The sequence below is a fragment of the Varroa destructor genome, unplaced genomic scaffold (genome assembly GCF_002443255.2).
Source record: "Varroa destructor unplaced genomic scaffold, Vdes_3.0 BEIS01000003.1, whole genome shotgun sequence".
Taxonomy (NCBI): domain Eukaryota; kingdom Metazoa; phylum Arthropoda; class Arachnida; order Mesostigmata; family Varroidae; genus Varroa; species Varroa destructor.
Genome location: NW_019211456.1, coordinates 29,276,732 through 29,292,587, shown reverse-complemented (window position 1 = coordinate 29,292,587; position 15,856 = coordinate 29,276,732). Strand labels below are relative to the sequence as shown.

Below are 15,856 nucleotides of genomic sequence, written 5' to 3'. Positions count from 1 at the left end.
ACCGAACCTCTTCGTCCTTATAAATCATCTAACGTGTCCCTTAATCATTCCGCTAGAAGCGCTTAGCTCTGAACGGTGTTGCTGGACGAGATGCTAACCCGGTTGGCGTCGACGGTTCTTGCTACCACCACCGTTGCTGCCGTAGTTATGCATGGGTCAGTCCACATAGACAGTCTGTCGTTTGTTCCGGGCCAAAACTGCTTTGGCAGGGGGGCAGGTTCAATTAAGGAAGCCGAGGTCTCGACGTCGGCGTTTCTTGTGGTAGTGATGGCACCCACGCTGTATTAGTTGTGGCAGCCGTTATAGATTAGATTGGTGGTCGGCCGTTGTCCCACTTTTCACCAGTTTACCCCCATTTCGTCCTGTCTATTTACGCCGCAGCCGCCACTCACTAACCAGTGTTCTCGACTGCTATGCCCCTATTTTGCTTACTATACAGCGGTTTCGCCACTACCGCTGCCACCGACAATTTACTGCGTACTCCCGTCGCACCCCCGTGGGTTCTTCCATCGCTTGTTGTTGGAACGTCTGCAGATTGGTACAAGATAAGGAAGAAAGTCATGAAGAGGGGCAGAAAGTAAAAGAGTCAGAATAGGGCCGAATGAAACGAGAAAAGAAAAGGGGTCAGGGGTAAGTGGTTAGATAGCGAAGGCCCAATATAGAACAACGACCGGTCTAGCGTTCTTTTGCTAACAGCGCAGCAGCGCCAGCGGAATCACGGACATCGAGGGATGGCAGCGGGTGTAACGTTGCTACCGGAAGGGCCTTAGAGACGCTATATTATTCTCGATTTCGGCCTGCTTTGGTTTTGAAGGGACTCCGTCTCTCAAGGGGCCTTCTGTTTTCAGTAGATAAACGCGATTGCAGGAATAAGCGCACGCAGAATACACACTTCCGTTATAGCAAACCATGGCACACCAACAGATGCCTCATGCAGACACACACTCATGTACGCATCATTTATTGCCATTCCATGGACTTGTGTGAGGCCAGCTATCCTCAGGCAGGCACGTTACGTGGATGTCCCGCTATTGCCGTCGCTGTTGCTGAGATAGTAGTAGCAGCACATTACTAATGGCGAAAAGCCATGCTTCATGTGTACTTGTCCTTTCTTGTGGCGCCAAACTCTCTTCAGTTCCTTTACTCAAACTGCCAGCACCCACAAGCGATGTACTTGTGTGATACGCTGAATCACCTTACATGTGACACTGTAGAACTGGAGCAGCTATAATATCGTTAAACCTGCGAGGTCATAGAGGAGGGGAATATGCGATAATCAATTGTACAGTAGACCGCAAGCGTGAGCCCTTAAAGTGGTCGTGGTGAAAACCGATTAGCTTAAAGAGATCTAGGAGTTCATAAAGTTATAGTATAATAGATTGCTATTATTTTACTGAATATATGTGAATTCAATAGCACACTTGGAACATGGCAGAGGCAGGTCTTTGACGAAAGATTGTGCCGCAGCGAGTGACCTTTAGGCCTTTTGGTCAGTTGGTATTTGTTGACGCAAGTGACAACCGATGTGTCTCCTTCTCACTTTATAGAGAGACTACTTCGGCCTGAGAATGAAACGGTCAGCCTTTATTATTTCAGTCGGCTACCGATTGGCGCAAAGTGTCAACAATGCTGAGATCCTGCTGGGTCTAGTGGTCCTTACGACACTAACGAATAGCCTTCGACACCGTTCTGTGTTGTCCTTCAGCAAACTCGGATACTGTCAACGACCTGATCAACTTGCCACTTTCTTCTGCTGACTCCGAACGGCCACGCTTGTTTTTGCTCACGTCGAATTGCTTCGTTTCCGCGATCCAACGTGTCTATTTGCTGAACTCCTGCTGACCATTCGATTACCTTGATGAAGGGTCCAAACCTTTGAAGAAGTTGTCCGCTCGGCGAAGGTACGATTCTCTGTTTACATCATCGTCGCTAGCTAATGTCCTTCATTTGGTTTGCACGAATAGAAAACGCAACCAATAGTTCCCTGAGAGAAGGCAGTTATTTGATTATCAAAAACTCTTTGAAAGTCAACACTTTATATAACTGATATACGATGTAATCATTTTTCAACGTTCGTAGAAGGTTAACACGAAAATGTCGCCAGTAACCTACATGATGCACATGCGTTTAATTAAAGCTTCGACGATGCCTCATCACCAAAACTACTCATAGGCCGCTGAAGAAATTATATTTTTCGTATTTGACCATTTAGTTACCTCGACAACAGGTTCTTCAACATCTTATAATTGATCTATATTTATCTACATCTTAAATCGTTTAGCAGGTTTTTGTGAAAATTAAAGCCAGCATGTCCGTATACCTTTTTGAAAATATATTAAGTTTGGTAAGCACGAAATAATGTAATGTCCTAAATCTTGTACCACTGTCTCACAGGTACCGTCTATCAGCTTCCATTAATACATTTAAAGATATTTGAAAAAAATAATTTGAAGACAGAGTTTGTCCAGATCTCACTTTTGTCGAACTCTAACCATGAAGAACAGAGTCCGCTCAATCTCGTTCTTGCGAAGGCTGCGCATTATACGGTTCTGTGACGCTTGAAAGTTCTAGCTCGTCAGGCCTATATAAGCAGGAGCCGCCAAAAACCTTCCAAGCTGATCCGTAAACATTGATAGCAGTGTAGTTTTTATCATATGCCAAGCAGAGCGTTGGCTAATCTTCATTTCATCTCATTACGATAACAGTGGCTCGTTTATATAAAACGTATTCTAAACGTACACTAATACGAGCTGTAATACTACCAACAAGGGGGGTGAAGAGCGACAAAATCATATAGATCTATATAGATTCCCTTTATGTGGTATTGAATAAAGGGAATCGAGTTGATAGTTACAGAATAAGTATTTGACATTAAATTAATGAATGTCAATTCTGCCCCAATTCCTGGTCTTGACAACAAAATAGAAGATAACCTATTGACTTCTGAATTAGAATCGTTGTTGCTTCATGATAGGTATTTAAGGTTTATAATATCGAGAATCGCTTTGTTAAATTTAAACAAGCCATAACATAATACTTGCCTAAATATCCCACACAAGCCAGTAAGCGAGAGCTAGGCGAGCTCTTAATTAAAAAATTGCCTTTGAGGATCCATCAGTGGTTTAACACATGAAAACTTTGAGGCTTGTGTTATTGCCATAACCCAAAGAATCTCCATTAGCGCCTCATTTTACTTGTAACAGAAGCTGTATAATAGGAAACTGTGAAATAGGCGCGCCGCGTATACATTATTCTGTTCATGATTCATTTTCATCAAAGTTATCACACATTTAACCCCCGTGTCCGTCATTCTTTACCTCAGTGTTATTCATAGTACCTGCCATGTTATACGACTGTGAAATACAGCTTCTTTTACATCCTTGGCTTCGGCAAACCGTGCATCGTACAAACAAGCTTGTTTTTTCTTACCACCCAAAAAGCTCAGTTTATTTACTAATCTTACTTGCGATCTCTGTTAGTCCTGCAGCCTCAGCCTTCGAGTGCCTACTGCAGAGAAAGTGACAGAGCCGAATTCGGCCCTTGGAGTCGCCTCGGGGCCCACTGCGGTGGCCAGGAAAATTGGATGGTCTATTAAGGGACCTAGCTCGAGCTACTGAACCCACCTGTGGAGATGTCCGTCCGTGTGGAGATATCACATCTGCTGTAATGTAGTGTACAAGATTCACCCGCCAATTCGGTGACGGCTTTGGACACTTTGTAGTCTCCCTTCGAGTTGTCCTCTACACACTGTGCCGCTACTTGCTCCTAAGTTATCAGGTCTCATGCCGCTCCACGCGGCCCTAGAGATTTCCTATACTTGCCTAGATACTCGACTGTCGTTCATCGCTGAGCTGATGGCGTCCCTTTAGTAGGACGGCGGGTCACGTTCGTTACGGTGACCCTTATAATCAGGGTCTGTGCACTCATATAACACGCAATCTGTCCTATTGAGGCAATACTGCGTTTGAAGCCAAAAGACGAAGGCTTCGGAAAGGTCTGCCCGACTTCAAACCTACCTTGATTGCGTAAGCGCTTGCATTGCATTGGTACTGGTGGAGGAGTGCAGCGTCGTCGTTTAAGGCGACGTGCTATACTGTGTATATATATATATATATAGAGATGTCTTCCTGAGTCGCCTTCGCACTGAATGCATCATTCTGTTTCAGGTAATTTCCATTTTGAATATGGCGGTGTGCGGCTCGTACACTTAACAGATTTTTTAGGCTACTTTGCCCTTATTACCACCTGACATTGTGTCGAAACATCCAGCTACATTCAGTGACATGCAGCTGGAGTATGCTATATAAGTCCCTTTGATGTTCGGCTGTCAGACGAATTCATTTGAACTAAGGAGGCAAACAGCTCATATCACATTATGTATTTTGTATATCTCTCTATACTACTATTACGCTAGCTGATATTTGTAAATACACGAAAAAAAAAAATCGTAATAATAACTATTATTAGAAAAACACAGCTGATTCATATAAGGGCAGATGTCAACGTACAGCCAAAATATTGGAAGGGTTTTACAATAGATTTTGATAAATCGCATTTTGGCACCTCTAGCGTATACGAGAAACGAATATTTACGATTTCCGTGTATATTAGGGATCTCAATACCTAATTCTTTACAGTTATCATTGATAAAAATGTATTTATGCAAATTAAAAAACACCTAAAACCAGTTGCTAGATTACCTCGAAGAATACACAGTCACAACAAGCAATTTCAACGTTTTTTATATTTCTGAAATCTTTCCAAAGAAGCACAGTGCTGGTTGCCATCGATTGTGGACTTACTCTTACTATAAACCTACTATAAAAAAGAAAGAAAAATAGAACGTGACATGATGTATCTGTATATTATTAGCTAATACATAGTTATAGTTTAGTCTACGAAGGATAACGTAATTATAAACGTAATCCGGAAGCGGAGACTCTGCTTTTGTGCGCTGATTGTGCGTTTTAACAGCAGAGAGCCATGGAGACATCTGGTCGATTGGCCAAAGATAGCCCCACCGAATCACACAAACGATCTCGTTGAATCAACTAACAGTACCGAAACTTTCATGTGGTCCCCACTCTTGCCCCCCGATACATTTTCTCTCTTGCCATTTCCTCTCTCTCACTTGCAAAAGCCGAATCTAGAATGCGTCCTCACTGTATCAATAGATTCATAGCAGATGTACAACCATTCAAATGTATTTAGCTCCTTAGCCTTGTGATTAAGACTGCATGTGCACACCAACAGCGGCAGGAAGGATACCTTGCATTACATTCACGTAGTACCCTTAGATTTAAATGTTCGATACTTCTTTAATAAACTGTACTTATGATCCCTTAAAAGAGCCGTGGCCTTTATATATAGAGTTGCGGGAAAATATCTGTAAATTTGACCCCTTACTCTACAAAGTGCTCTCTGATCCAGCGAAGATATCGATACAACCCAGCAACCTCAGCAGCAAGAACTTTCAGAAAAAATTTTCTCTCAGCGGCAAATAAACCCACATCATAAGCAAAATTGTTGTTCTTCTCAGATTGCTGACTGAAAATGGCACCTTTCATAATATGCTGCTAAAACCTTCGGATAGGATGAAAGATCTGCCACTGTTGTCATTGTTGATAAGCCTGTTCTGCAACGTTATCGAAAATGCCTAAACACGAGCACAGCTCTCTTTGCAACTTTGCGCCATTACGCTTAAGAGTGGCTTTTATATGTAAATAAAGGCTGCATTACCAATCCTACCCATCATAAACCAACTAGCAAACCTTTAGAGTGTCATGTAATTTACAAATAGAAAAACTAGGGTCTGTAGCGAAGGCGTATTATTGCTCAAATATGAGATAATGAGATCGCCGCTGTCGTCTTTATAAAAAAATACAGAAAAATCTCCTTTTTGTGTTGTTTATATAGCTGTACGGCAATGTCCGCTCAAATCGATGTGCAGACAACTTTAAGATAGATTAAAACAGTATCGATGTAAGTCAGGTCTGCAGATTCCAGGTACACAATAAGCTAAACAAGTTGAATTACTACTGGCGCGTTTGTCTCTGCCGTATTATTTTGTATACTAATAACCTGGGCGAGCAAACAGAAGCTCTTTCAAAGTCATCCGCTCGAACTTCATGACCGTACGTCTACTGTGGCAAGTTGGATTTTCACGAATGCGGTCGAAGATTCTAAGCAGCCTATATCGAGCCCAATGGCTACACGCTTGCGCGAATTCGGAATACAAACGTATGCTTGGCTTGCGCTTGTTTTGCGCTTATTTTATGTTGTGAACCGTAAACCCTTTGTATAGTAATATAGTCGACCGAGACATAAGTGGAATGGCTGGCAAGCTTGGTAGCTAATCTTTCTTTGAGGCCACACAACCAGCAGTCATATTCACTAAGAGCTCTGAAAACACCCTCACCTCAGCTTAAAAATATTCACTGGTTTGAAGTTGTTGACATTATGTTTTGTACCAAAAGAACTGAATAAATTCTAGAACTACGTAAACCACCGTTCAGTTACTTCTTTTTAAACACCTCAGTTACCTGAAGCGTAGGAAGCTCTGAGTAATAACGCACACAATGTTCATTAGTTTGACATAAACACACAGTTACAAATTATTACGAGAAGCACTCCAACGTAAAGACACTTCGCAGAGCTAGTCGCCTCGTTTTCCTGTTGAGATCTCGCAGGCTTCGAATTGAGCTGATTTAGTATTCAGCCTTGTAGTAAAAATATTCTTTTGGAATGAGGGATGTGAAGGGCCTGAACTGAAATCGGAAGCGTCTGTATCTGCAAGTCAATTGAGTCTGTACCGAAGAAAAGAAACGCAACCACCCTCTGACAACTCAAAGTCATTTAGGTCACCCCCGATTGGATGCAGGTATGGCCAAGCGCCCTTAGATCAGGAGAATAAAGAACACCAGGCCCCAGAGCAACAGGCACGGAATTTTCGCCACACACAAGCGATACATGTGAAAATACGTTTACTATCCCAAGATATAATTCCGCTTCTTCGGCAGAAGCCGAGCATAATTAGCAAGTGCTGCATTGTTATTCAGTTAAACCCATGCAATTTATGGGAATACCAGCACACACGATTCATAATAGCAAACAACGTCTTCTTTTTTTCTATTACCATCAAGATAAAACTGGGTGGCACATCTTGAGAGATAGCGAGTATCTTAGTATTACATTCATTATCATACGTCAGCGATACCATCGATCTTCTAATGCCCTACTAGACATGAAGTTTTTACCGCGACGGATGACAATATATAAGTCGAATTCACATAAGTATGACGCCTTGAATTTTCGTTAGCCTCTATTGAACCATTCAGGTTGCTTCGGCAGTCCTTTTAAGAGGCTCGATTCGCTGCCTACGACGTTGTGTCGGTCTATTCTTAATCTCAGTTGACAGCCCAGCTCCAATTCTTCATCGGATTTGTTAGTCTCTCGATAGAGCATTTTGCTCATCTTTCAGGTCGTGGATCTGCTTTTCGCTGGATGACAGATAGTACAGTTTCTGCCTCTGGTGAAAGACAAATTGACTGCACGCCACCCTTCTTTGTCATTAGCGATCTACTCACCAAGACTTGAAAATTTGCAAAATCACTGGCTGGAAGGAAACAGGACTAGGTAAGTTCTTAAACGGAAGGCGTTCAGAATCTCGCGGCCTTAACTCGACCCTGAAATACATTTATTCTTGGCTTACAGCTTTTTGCGGTCGTAACGACAGAATTTTTGTGCTATTATAGGAACAAAAAGGTCGTGGTAGAGTAGATCCTACAGTCTTTAAACAGATAGCGCTTTCTACCAGCCTATTGTCTTTTAGATCCGTTACCGAAGATGACCTGCGGGCTACCGCACTGGTAACGATCTCCATTCGAAGACCAAGTCTTTACGTAGATCAAAAAATATGATGGCACACTTGCATAGTACACATGTGCCCATCGCTGGGCCTATATATAGAGTGTTGTGTTTAGCGATAGAAACCCAAATCGGTAAGATACATTGAGGCATAAACCTGTTTTCTAGATTAGTAGAATTTCATGGACTGACTAGCACGTTCTAATTGTGAGAATGATGAGACTCACCACATAGAGCACATCGTTGAGTAACGATAATATATACATCATTGCAATGATAATAATGATTGTTAGCAGATAGTCCCGTCTATAATAAATACACATGCTGGCAAACAGGAGTAGTTTTCGAAGGTCTAGGGTGCTCGCCTGTAAACATCCAGTATATTTTGCAAGTCGAACGAGTTACTTTAGGTCAATGAATGGGTTTCGTTCCATGTGGACAATCTCACCTTATCCACCCCGGAGCGACGCGGATGTTGCCTCGCACCAAAGCATCGATGAATCCTTCGGCTACGGCTGATACCTATCTACACGTGCATAGATTCTGTTTTTGCTCTGTTCTCAAATAGCGTACAATGTCTACCAAGGCGAATGCCGCAAGCCTGCTTGCATTTAGTATTTCCTACCGTACATTCAGCTGCTTTCGAGCGCTTTTCGTCAAAGGTGGTCGAATGAATATGGTACCTCCTTTAATGCTATTGCATCGCCGTGTTTCCACGAATTTTTTATGTATCGACTTACGCTTGTAGCACAGAGTGGATATATCAGATATACAGAGTCGGCTTAGGGATCGTGCTCAATTCTTACCAATCACCAAGTAATTGGCCAATTCATTAACATATTTGTCCAAGTTGTAACCACAGATGGATGGATGGATGGATGGACTTTTTAATTACTTAATTGTGTTTAACATCAGTGTCTTGATCGTTCAAGCCATCCATTAAATGTTATAACCGTAATATAATTGAGACCCCCCCCCCCCCCCGTAAGCAGTTGGAATGGCCACTTATGGCTATCCTTTGTAGCTGGTCGTAAGATACTTTAATTGGCATGCAGTCTTTGACATCGCGAACGGTGATCATTCTAAATCGAGCTAACCAGCCCGTCATGTTACAAATTAACCCAAATTTGAGTTATGACGTCTTGGTTCGCCCATCCTTTGGCGCTTCAGAGTCTTCGCTGGATTTGTTTAGTTCATTTTGACTTTACACTTGTTCTTTCTCCGATAGGTATCGGAGTAGTATCCCCAGTAACAATAGTAAGTTATTACTGTTTATTTACTTGCTCTTAATCTGTATATCTGATCGTAACTATTATACTACAATGCAATAGTGAAATGAATTAAAAAAAAAATCAGATATTGCTGAGAACCGCTTATTATTGCTTCATAGGAGCTACATAGATATGTTACCCAAGCTTAACAACCATCTTATTGCTCTTTGCTTTCGACTCGGATTTTAATATATCTGATAATAATAATAACTCCTATAATAACTAACCTAACTATAATAATAATGAGAACCCAACAATCAAATGGCAGTGCTCCTTCTGGTCGTTGCAACGTAATAAAGTGTAGGGAACGCCGACTGTAATTTTGATGTGAACCTGCCTGAACGTTATAGAGGAGACGCTCCGTCGAGGCGGAATAATGGCTACCTGAAAGTGGGATTGCTGCAATTCAACAGAAAGTGAATGTCCTATCGCAAATTCTGGGTCGCTATGCTAAATCGTACACATTACTAACGATAACCGAAGAAGGCAGGTAAATTCCACCGCTAGTGCCCTGTATCCTGCAATCGCATGACAGGAATCTTCCCTTTCCATCTTTTTTCTTAATTTACAAACGGAAAGTTACCTATTCTGCTCAAATTGTTAAAGTTAGTACCGTTAAAATCTTGCAAATGGCTAATTTTGTTATCATTCTAAGGGACAGGAATTCCGATCAAGTTTAAGTTACTTTCGTTGCGTAACAAGCAGCTTTCATTATTTCAAGCTCGCTTTGAAACATTTCTTTCCCTATGGAGGACGGGTGTCTTTGTAGGAAACTTTCGAATGTTACAACTACATATGATTTAATTTTTCAGTATAATGTTGCTTACTGGCCGGTGCATTTATTAGTATCGTGATTAAAAGAATGACAAGAGGTGAAAGTGATCTCTTGATCAGCTAGGGTGCCCTCTAGTCTCTAAACTCACTCAAGGTTATTAACAAAGCGTTTTCTACTACCAACACGTCATATCAAACCGTTACGGAAGCTCGGTAGCTTAAGGCAAATATGAGAAGATGCTTTCCACTTTACGTAGTTAGAAAATTGCTGAAAAATTAAATAAATCTAACAACTTATTTATCTGGATCTTTAAATCTACATCTCCCAAGCAACTTGGAATATGTAAGACGTGCCTTGTGTAGGATCCAATGCTAATCAAACGTACGCAACGATATACTTGATTTCAGCGTCATGGCCCTTGTTTGCTATGACAGCTAATAGGAAAACAATCGTTTAGTAATATTTTTCAACAACCCATTAAAGATGGTGCCAGCGATTCATCAAGCCAGGTCCCCGGGCAAGTCCTCGACCCATCCTTCAAAGCCGCTTCCGGAAGGAGTCGTGTAGTTCGTGAGGTTCCTGTAATACAGCTGGGCGCCGAACCGCATTAAAATGTAAAGCGATTGACGGTGAAATGTATTTAACGTCTATTATCACATCTAGCTTTTCCAGTGTTCTCATTCGAAACATCAAATGGCCCTTTGCGCCCGAGATCGGCCCGGGACCAGGTCATGTTTAAAGGAGACTGCAAGCACGAGAAGTATAGAAGAAGAAAGAATCGGCTTCTGAGGATGAGCGATGGCTGCAATCTAAATTTTAATCAAACTTTTCCTCAACCTGTGACAGTGCCTTTCGCGGTACCTCGTTTAATTTCGGCGTAGTTGTCTTGAGACTTGGCTGACATGTTGATGTGAAGGGGATGATTTTACGCGGTGGCAACTTCGTGTAACGGGAATGTTGGCGGAGAGAAGTTGTTTACATGGGTACTATTCACCGAAATTTACTAGCAATCGATAGACTCGTGCATCACGAACATCAGCGTATTGGAATCTGAAGTATAACCGATGTGTATGTGGACTGCATAAATTGTTGTGCCACAAATAAGCTACATAGCTGCCAATATAATTCACTTGTCTTCTAATTTGTTAGAAAGTTCAGAATCTAGACCTCAGAAGTAACCGTCGCATCTGAGCGACGATAGAATACGCAGGCGCATATAATGCGTGCCATTAAATCTGACTTTGCTGATCTAAATTTTTGGCTGATCTGATTTAGAAGGAATCGTACTGATTATACAGGGTGGCAACAGCTACGCCGGCTAATAAAAAGGCAAATACTCAAAAAATTATCTAATTTTATCTAAGATTTTTCGAATGTTGACCATACTGTTTTCCTAAATGTATTTTCTTTCATTCTGGATTTTAGGCTAACTCAGCTTCCACCGTAGCCAGATCCTTTATAGACAGTGACGCAGGTAGGACAGTGTTCTTTCGAATGCTGATGAAAGGATGACGTTAGCCTCTCAGGTTACGACGTTCCTATACTCTGCTGATCAGCATCTTGGCTCCGGTTTCAACTTATAACAAATGGGGTTCAACGGAATCTGACAGTTCCCGCATGTAGAAGCCGAGACGTTGGATCGACCTTCCTACAACTAGAAAACATGCTCTCCTATTATTTGTTTATCAACAGTGTCTATTTAATTCAGCAAGGATAATAAGGTAACTGTAGCGAGAGACTAACCTGTTTAGTAATTAATACCTGAAACGTTTTCAGCACCTTCCATAGTCCATTCATTCTGCGTAAGTTTGTTAAATAGATCAAGCAATCTGAGATGATTCGACGAATCAAACGGGTAAAATATAAAAATGAATTTTTCATAATTCTACGTAAAATCCTGATGTCCTTTCGAATAAGACAACAAAAAAAGAGAACTTTTCATTGCATCACCTGAATGCTTAATTGATCGACAATACGACTTCCTAATCCGGCTGCTCAGCCGAGATGATTTGTGGTCGACGCTTTTGCCGACAATCTTTTGCAGGACATAAGCGTCCTGGACGTGTCCAATCGCCTTTGCACGAAACGCAACATAATTCAACTTCATGCCGGCGAAGCGATTAGGATGTGTTCTATCAACAACCGTAAGCTAAAGCTATGGATGCCTTTCATTCACCATAACTGTGTAGAAAGAAATGGAATCCTATTAGCCCCCGTTTGTTGCCAACCGACACTGCCTATGGCTGAAACTAAAGATATTTACCCATCTTGCCCCTAAGCCTGGCCTGCCGTTGATACCGCGATTCATGTCAATAATTCAGATGCTATTGTTTAATCAGGAGGTAAATCTGTAAAGCGATACAAAAGATGTTGACATTTTCAAAGCAGAAAAGAAATAATAGGTAATGAATAAGTTACCGCCTTCTGCGCTCGAGCCATTTCTTAACCATATCGACTAATGTCTATTAGTAAAGACATCTAAAGCATGAGCATTTAAGCGACGACGACAATTTCGACAAGGTGGACACGGTAGTCTATGACAGAGCTCAATAGTTTCGCCACCTTTACAGCAGCATAGACTAAATGAGCGTCAACTATATTACGACATCGACGCTATCGCATCTTCTAGGTGCGTCCGATCGATCGACCGACTTCGACTTGTACACTGTACATATTGTAGGGACAAAGCCGCCTATTGAGGCCTGATAATACATCTGCTAGCGGCTAAGGATTTCACACCGTAACCGTATCCCAACCGGAGGTAACTTATTGTCTATATTCTCCATTGTTGCAGTATATACAGTAATTCGTTTTGACAACTTATACGAAAAGGACAGCTCACCGGTGACTGGTTAACAGTTGCTTTACAAAGCCAACTTCCTAGTAGCATTGAAGATGCCAACAAATTTCAAAAGTCGAACCTCAGTTTTCGAAATAGTTCCAGGCCATAAAAACAATACGAGGCTAAGTCGCATGCATATGCACATTATACAGAGCGAAACTATTGGCTCTAACATTACTGTGCATGTGCAGATATTTCAGCATTTCTGTCCAAACTGCGGCGTGCTTCTTCCAAAGCTTTTTCGCTGCAGAACTTTTTAATAGCATGGCGCACGTAGCTGTTCAGAAAAACTAAAAATTAGGCAATAAACAGAAATGTTTCTAAGCGTTTTTATATTTTGAGAATGAGAGGTAGACAGATAAAGGTAATGATAGAAGCATCGTCTAGGCCATTAAGGAACGAAGTGTGCTACAGTGTGGAGAGTCGCCACAAGTAGCGAAAAAGCGCTGACGGAGAAGGCTGAAGGAAGGGAGGTAGGCAGCCGTACAGGACGATGTCAAGCGGTGGCTACAAAGCGGTTACCGCTTGCTGGTTCTTATTCCTGCGGCACTGCTGCAGAAGAACGCAGGAGGCTAGTTGGTTCGAGGGCCACTAGGTCAGGGCAAGTCGCATGCTAGCGGCAAGGGACAAAGTCAGAAGAAACGGAAAAACTAGGTGACAAGCGTTTGATGACTAAAGGAACATAACATCCAAATGTGGCGTAGCATAATCTCGGCTTGCTTTTGTGTGCATGCACATATGCGCACGCCACCGCCAAGGGCGACGACGACCAAGCTTTAGCCTTCGCAAGGAGCTGGAAACAAAATTTCGAAGCTATTCTTACGTTGGCCGGCAGATGATCAGTAGCCCACCTTTTCTAACTGTGAATACGCCAGCTGCCACGGTTGCTCTCAGCATTTCTGTTCATTACCTATAATGATTCAAAATCAACATTTGAATTGTGAATTTAAATTGCGGAATTAGTCGTAGACTAGCGGCGTCGTGTAGTTTTATGGCTTTCCTTGTGGGTTTATTGACATATTCTTGTGTTACTTTTATAGCTTCCCCGACTTATACATTGGTCGTACATAACAACATAAATTCAGGACGCCTGAATCTTTTACAGACACTACAGTTTTCTTTCGGCCCTCAAAACACCACAAGCATATAGAAAAATAGCATTATGCATCATATACCGACGTTCGCATACCTTCATCATATTTTCAAAATAGTCATCGACAAATTTAGATTATGTAGTTTTTTTTTAACACCAACATATGACTTTCACTGACAGCCGAACCAAAAGCTCAAGAAAAGTGTCTATTGCTGACTACTGAAAGGGTTCAGCTGCGTAGACAAACATATAAAAAGGTTTAGGTGAAAAAGTTGGTAACTGAGAAACGTTTTCGATCAGAGTGTGCGTGCATTACCAACTATAGGAGCTCCAGTCGTCTATGTACGAACTACTATTATCCAAAACATATCACACAGCCTGGGAAGGTGAGCATGGAATCTGACGATGTTGCACGAGTCGCTGGAAGCATTAGGGTTTACCGGCAGAGCGCATTACGCACGGAGATCAAGTTTTAGGACACTCAAGTCCAGCTGGTACCTCCAATCACAGATATGCGCCTAATCACAAAAAGCGTCACTTTTATCAACAGCAACGACTCAATTGTAGAGGAAATGCGTATGGTAGGAAGCACCAGCTCCTTACCTGTTACCTATACCTGTCTATATAATGCCGAAATAAATGGTCAGATAGAGACATAAGCAGTTTAAAGTAGGAAAAATAATAGTCGTATCATATTCGTAGCCGCTCGTTTGTCACCATAATGGTAAAGGCATAACAACTTTAGGTTAGCGACAAGCATCTTGACGATGATTCTCTTTTTTGGAGGACCTGTCTTTAGTGGGACTGGCTAGTAGCAATGCGGGCATTGTCACGTCTTAGAGTACGTCAGGAAAGCGACCACATGTCTCCCGATCCGAGTACGAATCTCCCCGCTCGTCTATCCTTCTCCCACCGTAGAAATTCAAAAAACAAAACGCTAATATGGAGTCGGGTATAAGCTTGCGGAGTTCCTATTATATTGTCTACCACCTCATATATTATAATGCTATGTAATTTTCTAAAATGCTAGACAATACTGTGACCCTATTCACTCATTTTAAATATTACCCTAATACCCGTAAAATATCATTGTGGAACATCACGTACAAATGAAAGCCTTCCTACTCCATGGATTAAACTAGAATCAAGATCACAGTCATAGCGTATATACTATGTGATCAGAGCTAATTAATCCTGTCCAAATGTCGAGTATGAGAAAGAATCTGTGAGAACGTCTGCTTTGAAGTTAACTTAGTAAATAAGTTTCGCACAGCTTAAATTAAAAACAGCTGATAACTGAATGGAGAATACTTTGTTACGTTTTATGGAAACTGAAAGAAAAGAATCACGTGGAGTACAGTGGTCCATTCAGATGTGAGCATCAATATATGGTTTGTGTTAAACGTATAATAGTTCAAGAGGTAATTAAGGAAAAGGCGAATACTACACATGGCAAATGATTTTCCATATACTTGCCGCGGTGGAGCCGTAGCCTTTCTACGTTATTACGTTGTATGAAGGTATACGTCCGTAGCCGCTTGGACCGCAACACAAGTTTAGCAGGCCTTTGCCTATTGTTTCATTCATCTTAACGGCTAACTTCTCCCTATTAGTGAGTTCTTAGCCAGAGTAGTCCGACTACATATTGGATTAGTAACGAGTTAGGCATCATAGTAGACCGGCAAGGCCCTGTAAGTAGGAAAATTGATGAAACGGCTAGAATGAGAGAAAAGACAAACTTTTTCAAGAAACAGCTCTGCGCGAACAATGCTCAGGTCAAAGATTTTTCCAGCAAAAAAGAGCTGAAATTAAGCGCTCATGGGCCTCATATTGATGGTAATCGTCTTTAAGCAAAAGAGTTTTGCCGAAAAGCTCCATGCGGGACCAATCATACATCAATTTAACAATCATTTGAATTGGGTACTTAGTCAATTACTTTGCGAGAATAAAGCATTTGATATGTTACTGCTAGCCGTATTCTGGCAGTCCATCGACAGGTGTTAGACTAC

The 15,856-nt window shown here is 41.7% G+C and overlaps 1 long non-coding RNA gene across 1 annotated transcript; it reads left to right on the top strand.

Annotated features, from left to right (window-relative positions):
- Positions 1–1,367: 1,367 nt before the first annotated feature.
- LOC147756780 (uncharacterized) lies at positions 1,368–6,508 on the top strand. The gene is made up of 2 exons (XR_015323730.1): positions 1,368–1,901; positions 3,480–6,508. It is a non-coding gene; the product is annotated as an uncharacterized LOC147756780 (long non-coding RNA).
- Positions 6,509–15,856: the final 9,348 nt, after the last annotated feature.